The sequence below is a fragment of the Miscanthus floridulus genome, chromosome 4 (assembly GCF_019320115.1).
Source record: "Miscanthus floridulus cultivar M001 chromosome 4, ASM1932011v1, whole genome shotgun sequence".
Classification (NCBI taxonomy): Eukaryota; Viridiplantae; Streptophyta; class Magnoliopsida; order Poales; family Poaceae; genus Miscanthus; species Miscanthus floridulus.
The window spans coordinates 33,145,269-33,159,228 of NC_089583.1; the positions used below are offsets into that span (position 1 = coordinate 33,145,269).

The 13,960-nt window shown below is 42.1% G+C and overlaps 1 protein-coding gene and 1 long non-coding RNA gene across 2 annotated transcripts in view; one reads left to right on the top strand and one right to left on the bottom strand.

The window, feature by feature from the left end:
* Positions 1–13,960, top strand: part of LOC136548363 (uncharacterized) — a 172,898-nt gene that overhangs the window by 146,679 nt on the left and 12,259 nt on the right. The window lies entirely within an intron of this gene.
* LOC136552988 (uncharacterized) lies at positions 10,230–10,679 on the bottom strand. Its single transcript, XR_010782903.1, has 3 exons — positions 10,598–10,679; positions 10,417–10,497; positions 10,230–10,288 (listed from the first exon to the last, which is right to left on the bottom strand). It is a non-coding gene; the product is annotated as an uncharacterized lncRNA (long non-coding RNA).

A 13,960-nucleotide genomic window follows, 5' to 3' on the forward strand; every position in this document is an offset into this window, starting at 1 on the left:
CATGGTGGACAATGTTCGATTCACAACCTCAGTTTGCCCATCAGTTTGGAGATGACATGTTGTAGAAAACAGCAACTTGGTCCCCAATTTATTCCACAACGTGCGCCAAAAACGACTCAAGAATTTTGCATCGCGATCCGAAACAATAATAGAAGGCATACCATGCAAGTGAATGATTTCTTGAAAGAAAAGGTCAGCAATATGAACAGCATCATCGCTCTTATGACAAGGAATAAAATGTGCCATCTTAGAAAAAACGATCAACCACCATAAAAATACTATCCCTCCCCCTCTTAGTCTTTGGCAAACCCAATACAAAGTCCATAGATATATTAGTCCAAGGAGTAGAAGGAACATGAAGAGGCATATATAAACCATGTGGGTTCAACCGTGACTTAGCTTTTTGACATGTGGTGCACCGAGCCACGTACCGCTCCACATCACGCCTCATCCTAGTCCAAAAGAAGTGTGTGGACAACACCTCCTCCGTCTTCTTGGCACCAAAATGTCTCATCAATCCGCCTCTATGTGCCTCCTGCAACAACAAAAGACAAACGGAACCAACTGGAATGCATAGGCGGTTAGTTCTAAATAAAAACCCATCATTGATCATAAACTTATTCCATGCACGTCCCTCTCTACAATTAAGCAACACATCCTTAAAATCAGGATCAAGCGCATATTGTTCTTTAATGGATTGAAGACCAAAAATTCGGCAATCAAGTTGGGACAGCAATGTATATCTTCTAGACAAAGCATCAGCAATCACATTATCTTTCCCTTTCTTGTGTTTGATAATATAAGGAAAAGATTCAATAAATTCTACCCATTTAGCATGCCTACGATTCAGATTATTTTGAGATCGAAGATACTTAAGCGATTCATGATCAGAATGAATAACAAATTCTTTAGGCCACAAATAATGACGCCACGTCTCTAAAGAACGAACAAGTGCATACAATTCTTTATCATACGTGGAATAATTAAGAACAGGACCATGCAATTTTTCACTAAAGTAAGCAACAGGTTTACCATCTTGCATCAAAACACCACCAATGCCAACTCCACTAGCATCACATTCTAGCTCAAAAGTCTTACCAAAATTTGGAAGTTGCAGCAATGGTGCGTGTGTGAGCTTGTCCTTCAAAGTGTCCAAGGACTCCTCTTGTACCTCTCTCCAATGAAACACCATCCCTTTCTTCATCAACTCATGCAATGGGGCAGCAATGGTGCTGAAATCTTTGACGAAGCAGCGGTAGAATCCTACAAGACCAAGAAAACTCCTCACCTGTGTGACGGTTTGGGGAACCGGCCAGCTCTTTATGGCTTCAATTTTTATCTCATCCACCTCAATTCCCTATGGAGTTACAACATAGCCAAGAAAAGAAACTCGATCCGTGCAAAAGATGCACTTCTCAAGGTTACCAAATAGACGTGCATCACGTAAAGCATTAAAAACAGCACGTAAGTGATCCATATGTTCATCAAAAGACTTGCTGTAAATCAATGTATAATCAAAGTAAACTACCACAAAATGTCCAATAAAAGCTCTTAAAACCTCATTCATTAAGCGTATGAAAGTGCTAGGTGCATTTGTCAAACCAAAAGGCATTACTAACCACTCATACAACCCGAATTTAGTTTTAAACGCAGTTTTCCATTCATCTCCAAGTTTCATTCGAATTTGGTGGTAGCCACTTCACAAGTCAATCTTAGTGAAAATTATAGAACCACACAACTCATCTAGCATGTCGTCTAGCCTAGGAATAGGATGACATACCGAATAGTAATATTATTGATGGCTCTACAAACAACACACATACGCCAAGTTCCATCTTTCTTAGGAACCAAAAGTACAGGAACGGTACAAGGACTAAGGCTTTCACGTACATACCCACGGTCCAAAAGGTCTTGGACTTGTCGCTAAATTTCCTTAGTCTCCTCTAGATTGGTTCGATAAGCAGCACGGTTGGGCAAGGTTGCTCCTAAAATCAAATCGATTTGATGCTCTATCCCTCTCATAGGTGGCAGCCCTGGGGGTATCTCAGCTGGAAAAATATCCTCATACTCCTACAAAAGGTTAGTGACAGCAGGAGGTACCGAACTAACAATATCATCAAGCGAAAACATAGCTCGTTTGCATACCAAAGCATAGCAAATATCATCATCAGAAATTTCAGCAAACTCACATTTTGTTGCAAGCATAACACTACCCTTCAATTTAATCCCCTCATCTTTAAAAATAGATGTAGACTTATCCTTTTTAGGTGAGAAAATAGAATTAGCAACTTGCTGATTTTCAGATTGAACATCATTGAAACTAGCAGCGCGTTCTCTATCAGCTTGTACAATTTGAGCAGGGGTCAAAGGTACCAAAGTAATTTTCTTTCCTTTATGCATAAAAGTGTATTTATTACTTTTACCATGGTGTGTAGCATCATTATCATGTTCCCAAGGATGACCCAATAAGAGTGAACAAGCTTGCATAGGTACCATATCACAATCAACAGAATCAACATAAGAACCAATGAAAAATGAAACTCTATAAGTTTGTATTACCTTTGCTTTACCAGAATCATTTAGCCACTGAATATGGTATGGACGTGGGTGTGGGCGTGTGGTCAAGCCAAGCTTCTTGACCAAATTAGAAATCACCAAATTGTTGCAGCTACCTCCATCAATAATGACACGTGATTGTCGGTCGCTGATGACGAAGAAAATCTAGAACAAGTTATGGCGTTGTAGCTTCTCAGGTTGCTGGACTTGTGAGCTGAGCACCCGCTGTACAATAATGCTCCTATAGGACGTCGTGGCCTCGTCACCAAGGACTTCACCATCCTCCTCATCTGCATCTTGGTCTTCTTCATCCTCAATGTCAGAGGTGCTTATGTAACCATCTTCTATAGCAATATATGCCCGCTGACTTGGGCAGTCCTTCTGCACATGGCCAATGCCATGGCAGCGGTGGCACTGAATACCCGAAGTGCATCCCGTCGATGCAACGGATGAGGAACTCTTGGTAGGCACCTGCAAAGAATTTTTACCTGAATCTGAAGGTCGTGCGGGAGGTGTCTTAGGTGTAGCAGAAACTCCAGAGGTTGTTGGTCGCTTGCTCGCTGGTGGAGGCATCCGAAAAGTGGTTGGCTTGGTCAGCCCCAAAGATGGTGCCGAGCGTGGCGTGTATGTGCTGGTGCTTGACCTTGCTCTTGCTCTGCTGTTCACGCCCCTGCAATTCCTTTTCTGCAAGCATAGCAAACTGAAACAACTGGTTGATAGTGTTAAATTATTTATAATCAACAATGTCCTGAATCTCACGCCTCAAACCCGAATAAAAACAACAAATGGCATCTTCGTTTTCCTCCACAACACTACAGCGCATCAATCCCTTTTGGAGCTCACCATAGTAATCCTATACAGATTTATCTCCTTGTTCTAAACACATCAATTTCTTACACAAGTCTCTATGATAAGAAGGAGGAACAAAACAATCACGCATAGCTACCTTAAGTTCTTCCCACGTACCAAGTAAAGCATCCTGTGCAGCTAGCCCATTCCACCAAATAATGGCAAAATCCTTAAACTCACTAGTAGCTTGTCTAACTCTATGCTGCTCAAGTACAAGGTGGGCATTAAACTTTTGTTCTACCGTCATCTCCCAATCAAGATATCCCTCAGCATCATAATGACCCAAAAAAGATGGTATTGCAAACTTAATTTTAGCATAAGGATCATCGGGCACATGGTGATTATTACCTTGATGGTGGTGGTGGTGGACACCACCCATACCTGTCGTGTTGCGGCAAAGACATTGTTGTAATCTATCTTGTCGGACAGCTGCTCGACCTATGTTCCCATTGGCATCAAACACCGTGTCTTGACCATCGGTGTTGCTACCAGTGACATCTTTGTTGCCCGCCATAAAGGTTTCCAACTCAGTAACCTTATCGGTTAGCGTGGAAATTCGCTTGTCCAATCTCTCCATGCTATTGCCAATGTTGAGCTCAATGAGTGCGTCAGTGACGGCCTTCTTGATGGCCTCATTCATCCTTTTTTGGGCATCCTCTACAACAGCTTGTAGTTGCTCTTGACTGACACACTCGTTGAAACCCTTAGGATTGTTATCTCCAGTCTGTTCACCTCTTGCCATTGAAAACACAAAAACAGGAACAAACAAGTGAAAGTTATCCCTACCAAATGACTACGTGGTTGTAGTGGTGTTACTTTTCACAGCAAGTGGAAGCGTCTTACCAAGCTCTTAAAAAGTTCTTACCAACACAAGCAGTGGGCGGTACAACCGGCGGCTGGTTCATGATACCTGTGAGGCAGTGGTACCGAGATTGCAAGGCCCCTTGTCTATACTGATCTGAAGAGTTTGTGGAGCTTGGAAGGCAAACAAAGAGTAATATGTATATCTGGCACACAAGTCAGTAACAGAAAGTAATGCTGAATTATAGTCCAAAGTAATTGTTCTCGTTGCTGGTCTAAAGTGTTGCAAGTACTAGGTGTGTAACAAAAGTATGGTGGATAGCAAGGTGATAGATATGAGAAAAACAAGTATGGTGGTTGAAAACAGCAACACAAACAAGAAACTAGACAGCACATGCTAACACAGCTCACTTTGGTCTTCTCTATATGCTCCTCTAGATATTGTTCCTCTTTTGCCCCTCTTTTTTTTTCTATTTTTTGGGCTGTCGTTGTTTTTTGGGAAATTTTGACTTTTTTATTTTATTTTTTTGATATTTTTCCTTTACTTAGGAGCACAAAAGAAGTAACCACAGAAAATATGAGCTCAAACAAGTGTAAGACGTGGCCTGTGGAATTTTTAGAAAACTGGATCAAAATCGACAAAAACCTTGTGACCACGAAACGAGGATCTTGTGTCCACTTTTTGATCAATCTAAAAATTCCGAACCCCGTTAAGGCAGGGGATGGACGGATCCAAAAAAATTTTCTGATCGATTTGCATATATGGAACGTCGAAAACGGAGTTCGTATGCAAAAACTTTTTCTGATCGATTTGCATATATGGAACGTCGAAAACGGAGTTCGTATGCGAAAACTGGACCAGTTTTAAGAATTGGCTCCGAATTAGAGGACAAAACGGGAAAAATGTGTGCAAAATTGGTCACAATAGCCAAGATTTAATGGAAACGATGGGAGAAAACACACGAACTGGACTCTAACACGACCTAACCAGCAATCAGACTTCGATTAGGACACAAACTCAACACGACGGACTCTGAAACTGAAATATGCAAAGGCTATGGCGCGGAAGATTCTAGGACGGGAAAAACGAGTATGGCACTGGAGTATGAGACGAATGCGAAATACTCAAAACTAGGGAATAAAAGTGAACATGACGGTATACCTTAGCTCTGATTACCACTTAATGAAGACGGGGATCCTGATCTTCCGTCAGGTGATGGTAACTATCGTTGTGGCGGATAATGACACACCGATCCGGCTTCAGATCGAAAGATCGAACCCTGCAATCTTAGCACCACAGCTCCTCTGGTTATCAACCAAGTCACAGACCAGGTTGACCTCGCCAAGAAGGCTAATCCCTGCCTGCGCAACGAAGAACACCAGCAAGAACAAGAAAGAAAGCAACCAAATTGCAGATGAATGATTAATCTCACGAGTTGGGGTCTCATAAACCGATGAACAGCGAAACTGTTCTTGACAGAATAATCTAAGCAAAACCCAAACCCTAATGGAGGGGTGGCGGCTGTTTATGAAGACTCTAGGGTCGTGCAAGACCCCTGGACGCGCCCCTAATGGGCCCAAACTCGATACATAGTCCAACGGACCAAAAGACAGTGTCGCAGCACCCTGGCAGATTCTGGACGCTGACTTGTTTCGACGATTCCTGTTGGTTCCGAATAGCTTTTGACGTGAAACCACTTGGATTGGCTTCCTTATCAAATTAGCTTTCCATCCATATGTGGATCATCGAAAACGGAGTCCGGATGCGTCCTGGGCGACCAGTTTAAGGCAGACTGGTCCTGGAGGCCGAGGTAGACTCGAATTCTTGTTGGACTGGACCTCCGGCTTGTGTTGGACGTCCTTGCTGGTCATCATCACCTCTACCACTTCCTCTAAGTCCTTCATGACCCTCTCCAATGTTCCTAAGCAAGATAACATCATTAGGCAGTAGTCTATTCTCAAAAGTATGAAAAGTATCGCTTAAGAACGAGCTCACCTCTAAATTGAGTTGTCGCTTTCGAGCCCGGGTCATTGGACCTTGCATGACGGTTGAAGGATCAGCTGGTACATCCGAATGAGTGATGTCCTCATCAGATTCATAGTAGTTGGTCAGCTGCAGAATAAAGGAGCCTGCAATATGACTTCAAGTTGTTGCTGACCTGTTTGTTGTTGATTCCATAATTGTAAGTTGTCATCCGGTTTGCTATCTTAACACTTCCATGTGAACTGTTTCCTGCGCTGTAGAGCAGCCATCCAGCAGCGGCAACACTAAGAAGTGGTCTGCAGATAAGCAAAGGCTGCAGCTGATGTAGCAGATCGACTCTGGGTTTCCTGGATGCTACCACAGATAAGAGACTCTTTAAAACACTCATCAGAAACTTTGAAAAAATACCTCTCACTTATGTTACGTCTCGGATGTGAGCACATTAGTGACACTTAAAAACGAGTCACTGATGTCAAGACATCGAAGACTCTTATAGACAAAACGAGCCTCTGATGACATTGTATTGTAGACAAATTAAAATGAGTCTGATGATTCTATGATAGAGCTCCATTAGTTCTTGTGCAAGTAGAACTCGGATTTGAAGCTAATGTCAACTCCGTCACACAACATTGTAGTGAGAGAGTTTTCTTCTGGAGCATTCTGTTTGGTGTTTCCTTAGGATATGATGTGGTTCTCAATAAGGTTGTAAACTGATGGCTTTCTGCTGCCTTATGTCAAGCTGGTGTGCAGAAGGAGAGCCAATCAAAGAAAGTTGTTTACACTTGCATCTGTAGTCACGACTCCACTTTGCATCTCTGCTCACGAAGCGCCAACCATAAAAATGTAGGCAAGGTCAGACCACGAACCAATAAGCGTTCCAACTTGCAATATATATATATATATATATATATATATATATATATATATATATATATATATATATATATATATATATATATATATATATATATATATTGTTTTGCTATAATACACCTGGGCTGGGTGCATCCTGTATATAGAATGCACCCAGGCCAGCGGGCGCACCAACTTGGAGCAACTAGCGCGCCCAAGCGAATACATGCATGCATGTAAGTTTTTGTTGGTTTGAATCTTTGAAACAAATTTTCTCCTAAATCGTAACCCCGATTGATAAACCGTTTGTTGCATCCGACTCAAAAAAATATTCTGAGCAAAACTAGATCCAATATGGATATATTTTTTTTTATCCTTTAAGCGAGTTGCATGTCAATGTACTACCGATTGCAACTCTGTCTACCACCTAGTTGCAACTAGTTATAACTCTATGTATTATATACATCTGGTCACTACAATCACGCTAAGTTGCAATTCGGAGTTGCAATCAGTGCTAAATACGCTACAACCAAGTTGCAATTGTATTGTAGAAGTGCTTGCAACTCATAGTACAACATATTGCAATTATGTATTTGAAAAAAAAACATCATCAAATACAGTCTTCATTGCAACCAGTGCTAAATACGCTACAACCAAGTTGCAATTGTGTTGTAGAAGTGCTTGCAACTCATAGTACAACATATTGCAATTATGTATTTGGAAAAAAAAACTTCATCAAATACAACCTTTATTGCAACTAGTGCTAAATACGCTACAGCCAAGTTGCAATTGTGTTGTAGAAGTGCTTGCAACTCATAGTACAACATATTGCAATTACATATTTGAAAAAAAAACTTCATCAAATACAACCTTCATTGCAACCAGTGCTAAATACGCTACGGCCAAGTTGCAATTGTGTTGCAGAAGTGCTTGCAACTCATAGTACAACATATTGCAATTACGTATTTGAAAAAAAACTTCATCAAATATAGCCTTCATGGATCTCGTTGTGTTAAGCATATTTTTTCAACAACCTACTTCAAACAGATCTAAAATCGGATCTGTGGTTTAGAAGATATCGTATTTTTTCGTTTGGAATCAACAAAAGTTTCCATGCATGCATGCTTCCTGGTGTGGTGAGTTGAGCTGTTAGGTGGCATCACGTAGTTGGTTATCTCCATTTAGTTTTGCATGTAGGAGCGTGGACTTACCTCGTGCTCACCGCTCGCCGCGCTCCGCGTGTCTCGTGGTCGGGTGCATTTGTATTATTTTAGCCTCGTCCTATATATATATATATATATATATATATATATATATATATATAATACGAGATGTCTAAATATTTGTATTATTTTTCCTGCTTAGACTCTGATATGACTTCCAACCACAACCGGAATCGCAAGCTTAGCCGAGTGCCAAAAACTTTGCCGAGTATTTTATATCGGGCACTCGGCAAAGGATGTCTTTGCTGAGTGCCCAAACTCGAACCCTCGACAAAGACACGACCCTCGGCAAAGCTACTCTTTGCCGAGTGCTCAGGGTCGACGCTCGGCAAAGACGTCCTCTTTGCCGAGTGCTCAGAGGTAACACTTGGCAAAGACTTTCTTTGCCGAGTGTCAACGCCTCACACTCGGCAAATTTTGGCCCGCTGTTAAACCAGCATGCCGCCGTCAGCTCTTTGCCGAGTGTACAAAGGCAACACTCGGTAAAGAGGCTCTTTGCCGAGTTTCAAAAGCAGCACTCGGCAAAGTATAATTTTTTTTGGCTCCTGCACTTCAAAATTTTTCACCTCTCCACACACCACATGTGGTACTCCATGCTTAAGTTTGGTGTATTTTTGAATTTATTTGCTATAGTTAACTAATTAATTGCATTTCAAGCAATTTTTTTTGAATTAAGTTAAATTTGAACCACAAGTGATTCAAATATTTGGAAAAATGAGTATAAAATTGATATTCATGTTATTCAACCCAGTTTGAGGCCTTACCTATAAGATTGTAAGGGTTTTCGAACATCTTATTTCAGAAACACGACCTTGAGCGTATGGTTGAATGGCTTTTAAATTCAATAAAAAGCAAAGGAAGTTCAAAAATCATGAAATTTGATAAGATGTCATGATATCATATATGGAGGCTGTGGTAAAAAATTGAGAAGGTGTCGCATAAGTTGTCACTTACATTGCTTACAAACCGAAACATCTCCGAAGAAGTTTCATGATTGTTGAGAATGATCTGGTAAGATTTGCGGTCGAGTTGTGGTTTGACTCCGAAACTTTTTGTATAGCCAATAGACATCAAAGATCGTGTCATGTTAAATTTTAGTGATTTTCTGGATCCATTTGATAATTATTAATTTTTAATGGCAATTATATAAATGGAATTTGAGCTATAACTACATGAAATCATGGTCTATTTTTCGCTGAAGCATCAAATTTGCATTGTTGAGTGAATTTGACAAGGTATTTTCAAAGTGTATTGGAACAAATTTGGAAAAAATGGTTAAGGAAAAGGGAAAGGAAATAGAAAAGTTTTTATAAAAAATACCTTTGCCGAGTGTGCTAGGGTTAGCACTTGGCAAAGTATAGTCTTTGCCGAGTGCCGTATCGGCTTGACTCTCGGCAAAGATGTTTAATGTTTTTTTTAAAAAATCCTGGCTTTGCCGAGTGCTGGATCGCGGACACTCGGCAAAGGCCTGACCCAAGACTTAACTGGCACGACCGAGACTCACTCACGCACGCCCCTACCTCACCGCCCCCAGCCCTCACCTGTCCCCTCGCTCCCTCACCGCCCCTGCCAGCGCCGCCCCCCGCCCTGCCCGTCATCCTCGCCCCGCCCCCGTCACCGCCCCGCACGCCACCCCGACCGCAACGCCGCGCCTGCGTGCCGCCCCGCGCGCGCCCGCCCGCCCACGCCGGCCGCTCCCGCCGGCGGCCCGCCGCCTGGACTCGTCTCGCCCGCACCCGGTGCCCGTCCCCGCGCGCCGACGATGTAGGCTCCCGCGGCTGGCCCCCGGCGTCCCGCACCCAGCACCCTCCCCTGCGCGCCGACGACGTAGGCTCCGGCGCCCGGCCTCCTGTGCAGTACCTAGGTAATCCCTTGTCATCAATAACCTACATATTGGATATCAATCTGTATTAGGCAAACTTATTTCTGGTTAAAACAAAAAAAGAAGAGATGTACACAAAAATATCACCTCTGGAGCAACATAGTTAGGTGTTCCACATGTAGTATGCAGCAATCCATCATTCTGCTAGCATTGAATTAGTTAAAGATTATGGTGTAAATTAGTGAAATGCAGTGAAACCAAAAGAAAGAAAGAAAGAAACAGAAAGAAATAAAACACAATAATTTCTGTAGTATCTTGTCTGATAGTACCTTCACTTGGTCTGATAAAGCACTTAACCCGAAATCTGAAATCTTGAGGTTTCCAGCAACATCAAGTAACAGATTCTCTAGCTGCATACGAGAAATATCAACATTTAAGTTTCATACTATTTCCTTGATCATAACTGATGATACAAACAAAGAGCAGAATCAAGGATGAACAATACTGCACCTTCAAGTCTCTGTGGTATACACCCCTACTGTGGCAATAGTCTACAGCATTGATCAACTGCTGAAAGTATCTACGTGCTTCCACCTCCTTCAATCTTCCACTTGTGGCCTGATTGTGAATTTGGACAGTGAATCACAAACTGTCATGTAGAGAAAAGAAGCAAACGTGCTATATATATAAAGCATGGAATGTTAAATGTCTCTTCATGCAAAGTTTAGGCTGGAAAAGCAGCTAGCAACTAGCATGCTATATAAATTATCATTGATGAGAAAAGAATAAGGTCAAATGACAGAGGAAGCATTGGCAATGACACAACAGTGCTTACAATGATATCATGAGCTCTCCACCCATAACAAACTCCAGCACAATGTAAATCCTTGTTCTACTTCCCATCACCTGTCATAAAAAAAGGAACAAAAACAATGCAAATAAATGGTTTTGAACTGTAGACCTGGATGTGCATCCCATTCCAATGCAAGAAACGTAATACTGAAAAAATAATATATTTTTACATTTAAAGTTTAAGCTTTATTACCTCATACAGGCGAACAACATTGGGATGCTGTACTAACTTCATTGTACAGATTTCCCTCCTAATCTGCCATACAGTTGAGAGGGTGGGATCAGTAATTATCTTTTTTCTCACTAGACATATATCGCAAACAGAAGGGAATTCACTGTAAATAACTTTTTTTGAATCGTGCAGTGAAAATCTATGGAAATAGAATGCAGAGTCTTAACACTTCACCTGTTCAGCTAGTTTGTTCTTGTGAACCTTTGCCTTGTCAAGAATTTTGATAGCAAAAAGATTGAAATGTGCAGAAAGCATAGTAATTTGGCATTCAGAATTGACAGCCATTTGTCACCAGAGCTAGCGCATGTAGCTAATGTATCTTAGAAATGGTCTAATGCGTAGTACTACGTACAAAATTACCAAGCTAGCTAGCCATTATATATATATATATATATATATATATATATATATATATATATATATATATATATATATATATATATATAGAACAACTACTCTATAGCTGGCTACAAAATAACTTATTCTGTAGCCACCTTGAGTTACTATATTTACTATGTTAATTTATGAGATTATAGTAACTCCTTACTAAGTGGTTTACTATAACGTTATGGTAAATATCCCTATGTGTTATAGTAACCCAACTATAGTAAATATATATTGACATTATCGTAAATTAGTATATAAAATTATGGTAAATGGAGGTGGCTACAGAATAACTTATTCTGTAGCTGGCTACTGAATAGCCTCTCCCTATATATATATATATATATATATATATATATATATATATATATATATATATATATATATATATAGCATAGCACCTTTTTTAATCTCCAGGTTGGTTGTTGAATGATGGAGTACATCGATCACACAGTGATGGCCCATGCTGAAACTAATCATGCATATGATTAATATATAATCCAACTTGAGACGACAAAAGATATGTGTGAGGATTATATATATAGGCGCATGCGTGCTCTTCGGCCGGCTGGCCAGCTTGGAGCTTGTAGTGGCTAGTTAGCTAGCCTAATATACATGCATACTGAGAAAAGCTAGCTGCCATTAGCATAAATCCTTTTGCGATCACTTGCTTGTTATTTGTGGCGGCCGGCTGCAGTGATGAGTATTACGCCCTGTTCGCTTGTTGGTTTCAGCCAGCCCAAACCAGCCAGCCAACAGTGTTTTCCTCTCACAATAAACCAGCACCAGCCAGTCCAAACCAGCCCAGAAACCAACCAGCGAACAGGCCGTTAGTATTTTGGCAATGTCCAAATAAAACGTCGTCATCACTTGTTACTTTTGGCTGTGCGTGCAGTGAGTGTGTGTATATATATTACTAGTACTAGTATATTTGGCAACGCAGGAAGCAGATCCCTGCTTTGTTTGCAAACTACAGTATTTGCTTTGTGATTATATATGTTTATATGAATGTGAATCCAATGCATATGCATATGTGGTTATCGGCCATCGTGCCGTACGCTTTTTTGCAGGTTTTAGAAACCTCACCGTGTAGGGGAGGTTCTGTCAAAATTTTCAATTAAGCCTGTATGTTCTTTTTTTTTTTCAGAGAAGAGCCCGTGTAGAACAAAGATGCCAGGCGGCGGGGGTCTCTTAAGGAGTTTAAGGAATGTAAAGTCGAAATACAAGAGGGTGGAGGAGGTAGCTCCTCCGCCACCGCCAAGGAAACGCAGTGGTCGTCAGGCTCCTCCGCCACAGAGGCAGGAGGAGGAGGTGGAGTCGTCCGAGGAGGAGGCGGTGCCCGAGGAGCACGAGGAGGAGGGCATGCCCGAGGAGCACGAGGAGACGGTGGAGGACGAGGAGGAGGTGGAGGAGGAGGAGGAGGAGCACGAGGACGAGGACGAGGAGGACGAGGCTGAGGAGGCGGCGGGGGGTTCCTCTTCCTGTGGTGCGGCGGCAGGGGGCTCCTCTTCCTCTGGCACGGCTAAACTCTATCAGCGAGGTCCCTCGCAACTCCCGAAGCAACCGATACCTCTTGAGAGACGTCCGATGGTTCGACCCGGTGGTTCAAAGTAAGTAACTTTACATGCTGTCACTATTTTCTCATTTGTTATGTTGAAACTAATAATTTTTCTTGATCACTTGGGCAGGGGTTTCGTGATTGTGGGTGCAGGTGGTCACAGACGCCATCCCAATGGCGTTCTTGGTGTTTTGTGCAAGACACACTTCCCTGGCTTTGTTGACTTTGCCAGAGTGTGGCAGCTGGCCTGGACATTTGCCCACTACGCCGTCTGCATAGATGCATATGATCAGGATGGCAGGATCTATGACCACAAGGCAGAGCGGGCGATTACGGAGCTGTGGGTAAGTCTTCGTCTCACTACACTGCTCAATTCATCGCATTCATTGGACATTGTTCAAATAATGATAGGATACATTGCGTCTACATATAGGATTTCTTCAGATGCGAGCCGGGATGGGAGGTGGCAGCGAGGGCGGCGGCTAACAAAGCTTGTCACAAACTTGTGGGTGATATGAACTACGAGGCGTGCCTCCAGGCCGTCGTGACATACAACGCGACCTTTGAGTTTAGGAAGGTCACGAAAAAAGAGGCAAGAAAGGAGACGCTGACCAAGGAACAATACATGAAGGTAAATATATAAGATTAATACTGATTTTTTCTAAGATTAAATAAGCTTAATTTGATCTATATATACTTGATGTCGTGTAGGTGGTTCCGTGGTGGTGCACTGGGAACGAAGACTGCTGGGAGGCAATGGTGGACAAGTGGTGCAGCCCCGAGTGGTGGGAGACGCACAACGCTTGCTGGGAGCGGCGTTTGATGATGTCTGGTGCACCACACCATC